The 5,762-nt window shown below is 36.5% G+C and overlaps 1 pseudogene; it reads left to right on the top strand.

Moving 5' to 3' along the window:
* Positions 1-2,311: 2,311 nt before the first annotated feature.
* LOC123948680 lies at positions 2,312-4,348 on the top strand (annotated as a pseudogene).
* Positions 4,349-5,762: the final 1,414 nt, after the last annotated feature.

Below are 5,762 nucleotides of genomic sequence, written 5' to 3' on the forward strand. Positions count from 1 at the left end.
GTCTTATGATCTGGCAAAATTTAAACCTGACATCTTTAAAGGATAACTTCCTTAATTGGATTCTCCGACTTTATATCAGCTTTATTCTTTTAAGAAGACAAAGGTTTTAGTTTCTTCCTGGCCTTAGAGAGAATCCATTTGACTTATTCACTTCTTCAAGTGTGCTCCTCCTCTGCACTTTCTCTGATCACTGAGATAAAAAAAAATTTGTGTGTGACACAGCAGGTGAGGAGTTGATTATAAGAAAAAATAATATTTTTGCTGGATATCTACTAGGTGACTAAGAGCTACATTAAAAATTTTCTAAAAATAAATCAAAGGAGGGAATATTATCAAAGTCATAACTTTCCTTCACGCAAAAGCAGAGAATAAAACAGATTTGTAAAGAGAAAGAATTGTCAAAATAGGACAAGTCATAATAGAACACACCTTAAATCATCAGAACCCTTCCAAGAATTCTGGGTACATCAATTATACACTTCGTCAATGCCAACAGAGACCTTTATCTCAAAAGTAATGAAAATGGTTAGAAGACTTCTGAAGTCCCTCCTTTTTTGAACTGTGAAATTGATTAATGCCAGCTATAAGAACATAGACAGTTTTAAATTAATTATATAGCAAAATAGACAATAAAGAATATTCAATGTATTAATAAAATTTAAATGTAAAAATGTCTAAATAAAACTGAAAAAAACTCTTACCTCTAGAGGACTGTGTCTCTTAATTTTTAGTCCTTGAATTACACACACCCAAGCAAATATCTCAAAGGCTTAAATGCTGTTACTTGTAAATTTCTCTGTCTTTGGGAATGCTTTCAGATATATTGAGTGATACAACTACATCTCCATCCAGAGATCACATTCTCCATATTTGCTTTTCTCTAAGCTTAGGTACTCACCAGTAATCATTATAAATCTAGGTAAGACTCTGATACACACAGAAGGTAATTAAAAATGATAATTAGTAAACTGATGGCAAACATTATAAAGATAGAAACTCAATACCAGGCGGCCCAAATTTCCATGTTTTCAAAAAGTGATTTTCAGGTTTATCAGTTCAGAATAAGCATTAAGAGAAGTACATGAGATTTAAGATAATTACTGAGTTAAATCTCACCCACGGTTGAAACTATACAGATAATTTCTATTGAACCCAAGCTCTACCTACTTCATTAAACACTTAAAATTTATGTCAAATCTCTGAAAAATGAACACATAGCCTCTGCCCAAACACTATCCTTGAAAGATTTAATGATGGTCAAAATCAGCATTATTAAAAAGTTTAAATCTTTGGCAAGACTTGATTATTAAAGTCTACATTCCAAAGACCAGAAAAGGCAACATCCAATAGGCAATCCCATGATCCAACTCTGAGTTTGTAACACTTCCCATTCCACCTCTCTAGATTTTTTCTTTCTCATCAGATAATTGAATTGTTTAATCAAATATTCTTTTTTTTTCATTTTATTTATTTTTTTCAGCGTAACAGTATTTGTTTAATCAAATATTCTTAAGATTCTTTAGTTCTATGATGTTTTATCTATGGAAAATGAAGAAAACTATAAGCTGAGGAAGTTTTGAAGACTAAGAGTCTTACCGACCTATAAAGGAGTTCACATTTTAAAAGGTTTTTTTATTTTTTTTTTAGGTTTTTATTTAGTTACTTGACAGAGAGAGAGCACAAGCTGGCAGAGTAGCAAGCAGAGGGAGAGGGAGAAGCGGGCTCCCTGCTGAGCAAGGAGCCCGACATGGGGCTCGATCCTAGGACCTTGGGATCATGACCTGAGCCAAGGGCAGTTGCTTAACCAACTGAGCCACCCAGGCGCCCCTTAAAAGTAAAATTTTAATAAAATTTTAATAAAAATTTTAACACTGGCATTCATAGACCTTTAAATCTCTGGAAACAAACTTCAAACACAATTACAAACAGTATTATTTGACTCTACAAGTACACTCTTTCCATATTTGCTCATTTTAGTCATACTTCATCATGAATTATCCTCAATGATCTGGGTAAGAGTCCAGGACACAATGAAGTAATTAATAAACACAAATTAATAAACTAGTGTTACTTGTCAAGAAGTTAGGAGTCTATTACTGAAAAAAAGATTCCAAATTCCCCATGGACCTTAATATTTAGACTCAGTAGGTTTTACAGATTCACTGAATTACAGAATCTCATAATTTCAAGGAACCTTAGTTATTATTTAATTGACTCATGACGAAATGCTTAAAACCTGTTTCTATCCTTCCTGAGCAAGACTTCACCCAGCCTTTACATAAGCACCCAACATCTGTACTACAGACATTAGATGTTTACTGGTGAAAATGGGCTGTATGGCAAAGTGCATATTAAGGGTCCACCAAGGGTAATGGGACAAGAAGAAGTAGAACCGGTAAATGTTTTAATTAAATTTTCCTCAGAGGTGTAGATTTTGAACCCATGACACAACAACTAATGTATCTCTCTCTATTTATGAAAATAACCTGCAATTTCCTAATATTATTAAAGAATGGTTTTCAATTATCAATATTCATTTGAACGTATATAATATATAAAGTATTTTAAATAATTCATTGTGTGGTATAAAATAACAAAAGATCATTTTAGTTAATGGCACTAGTTTCATATCCATTGAAAAATAAATTTTGAAATTAAAATGAATCCTATAAGTAGTGAAAAAGATACTGTATAAACTTAATTTTTTTAAGAAATTATTTTAAAGTAGTAAAGAAAAACCATTTAGTGTTACTTGCTGAGCCAAAAAAAGATTTAGTATTCCCTAGACACACTTATACATAGACATATATAGACAGAAACCCCTATCTATTTTGAGAATTACACAGAATCACATAGTTAAGTGGGAACTTAAAATATCATATACCAAAATGCTAAATAAGCAGTTATTATAGAGAGTAAAAATATATAGTACTCATAGACTTTTATTTAGTTTAAAAGTTCTATTAGATTTTTTTTTTTCCAGTGACAGGCCCTTGGGTTTTTATTAGATATGTCATGATTAGAAAGAAAACAGAGAGTGTTACATATAGTGAATGGATCTAACATAAGTGATTTGAGTTCTGGTAAGAGAAGGGAGTGATTGTGGGGATAGGAAATACAGCAAGACATATACACTGAAAACTTCCTGAATTTGCTATAAAATGAGAATCCACAGAATAAAGATTATAAATAAAAATATAAATAAAATAACATAAGTTACAACAAAAGTAAATCAAATACATAATCCATTAAAATGCCTTATAGTGATACCTGAGTAAACAGAATGACAAGGAAAACTATTTTTAAAAGCAATCAGAAAATAAATGGAAACTACTTTCAAAGGAGCAATGGGGAGAACAGAGGATGACTTTATAACATAATCAGTGACATCTAATATATAATGCAATAGTATCTTTATAATGCTAAAAGAAAATATCTACAAACCTAGAATTTCATATTTAAAGCAAATGTCATTCAAGAGTAAAATGTCAGTCATTAAGCGACTGCCTTCGGCTCAGGTCCAGATCTCAGGGTCCTGGAATCCAGCCCTGCGTGGGGCTCCTTGTTCAGCCAAGAGCCTGTTTCTCCCTCTCCCTCTGCCATTCCCCAACTTGTGTTCCTTTTTTTGCTGTGTCTCTCTCTGTTAAATAAATAAATAAAATATTTTTTAAAAAGAGTAAAATGCATGCTTAGAACATAAAACAAGAGATTTTGTTCTTAGCAAACCTGTACCTAGTTAAATACTAAAGAATATCCCTCCAGTGAAGGAGCATGATGTCAGATGTAAGTTCAGAGATACAGAAAACAACAGCAATAAAAATGAGAGCCTAAATGTGTGGGTAAATCTAACTGCTGACTTTATACAACGTTACCAGTCCATAAGGGTACCCACGGGGAGGGCTGCAGCACTGGGTTGCCACAGCAGAGCCACAGCTGCTCCGGGTGCAGGAGGCTGTGTACTTCACGGTGAAGAGTGTGGATAGAGAGAACATCTGGAAGATGCAAGGCTTCATGTTTAGGTACAGCGACAGCTGTTGTGAGAACAGCCAGGTGTCCATGAAGCCAGTGCACCAGGGCATTGAACCCTGCTGTGTCCTTTGGCTTAATTAAGCTGAAGTGACCTGTTGACAGTCCTGGTGACCAGTGAGTTGCAGAAGTCCAGGATGGCCTGGCCCAGTGTACCACGTATTGCAATGACACAGCCAAAGATTCAATAGATGCCGGAAGGAAAGAGCTTCAGGTGATGCCACAGCTGGAGACTAGTGTGACCAACTGTGTGGGTGACCATGTGCACCTCAGCCCAACCATGACCAAGATGAATGAGTCTCTTTCATCTCTGGGGAAATAGAAGTCTTTGCAATTGGCCATTGGAGCTGATGGCAGGGATCTAAAAAGAGAATTGAGAGTTTTGGTCTTTTAAGAAAAGTGTATGAAGAAATTAAGGATGGCAACAAGTTTGAGACATGTGTCATTTGCCTCTGGACACTTGGTTCCTTTATGTTTCAATACTACAAAGTTAAATGGAAAAAAAAAACCAAACCAAAACAAAACAAAAAAACTGGTGCTAAAATTCAGGTCAGAGGTAGTGCAAGAGAGTTTTTGATAGCCTAAATCTTACGTGCTTGTCTTGACGTGGGGGATCTCCCATGTATCCAGCCAGAGCCCTCCAAAGGACCAGAGTCCTCACAGTACACAGGTACCCAACAGGCTGGCAGGTTCATCTAACCTGCCTGAGACCTGGGGGGAGTGTGAGCAGAGATGTTTCTGTTTGTTGACAACTTCCCATTTACCAGAAAGATCACCAAGTCATTTTCCATAAGCTCTAAACAAAATCCACATGGTCACTAATTGAGAAAGGAAAAAAAAAAGTTTGTGGGTCTTTGTTTTGCTCTGTTTTGTTTTATATACAAGGGCATGGAGTTGGTGTAAGAAGTGGAATTGGGAGAGGTAGTTTAGAGAAGAACTTTGAACAGTTCATATCTGTCTCTGGCTTTCATGATTTGGATATGCATCTTGAAGTACACATTACATCTTTCAGCTAGGAGACCCTGCAAGAACAGGAGAGGCGATGTTACCTGGGTGTGGGAATAGTGTGAAGAGTGTCACCTGCTGCATGTCACCTGCTGCCATGAAGGGCCTGGAGGCTAGCTGCCATAGAGCAACGGAGCAGTCTTGTAATGACACTTGCCCTGAAGGGAAAGGGAGTTTAAGGTGCCTGGGTGGCTCAGTCTGTTAAGCTTCTGCCTTCGGCTCAGGTCATGATCCCTGGGTCCTGGGATCGAGCCCCACATTAGGTTTCCTGCTCCAGGGGAGGCTGCTTCTATTTATAATCTCTCTCTCTCCTCCCCATCACTTGTACTCTCTCTCTCAAATAAATAAACAAAATCTTAAAAAAAAAATAAGAAAGGAAAGGGAGATTTGATTGCACTATATACCCCTATCCAGGAATGAACACTGAAGGAGGAACTGTTGCCTTAACTAAGGGAGTTATTAAGTACCGGCTTTGGAGAAACCTGGTTTTTTTAAAACAGAAGGGAATGAAAGCCTAAATTCAATATTGCTTACTTAGCTCCCTGAAATAGGCAACAAGAAGGTCAAAGGAGAATAAGCGACTCAGGGGTGAGCTGTGATTCCTTTAAAACAAAAAAGGGGCAACCCCCCATTACCAATACCACTTTTACCTGGGGCCTTTGCAGCAAGCAGTGTACCTGCCCAGCTCTAGCACTTTATCATTTTGACAAGGACCTTGCTGTCTTTTTGCC

This window comes from Meles meles, chromosome 8, assembly GCF_922984935.1.
Source record: "Meles meles chromosome 8, mMelMel3.1 paternal haplotype, whole genome shotgun sequence".
Classification (NCBI taxonomy): domain Eukaryota; kingdom Metazoa; phylum Chordata; class Mammalia; order Carnivora; family Mustelidae; genus Meles; species Meles meles.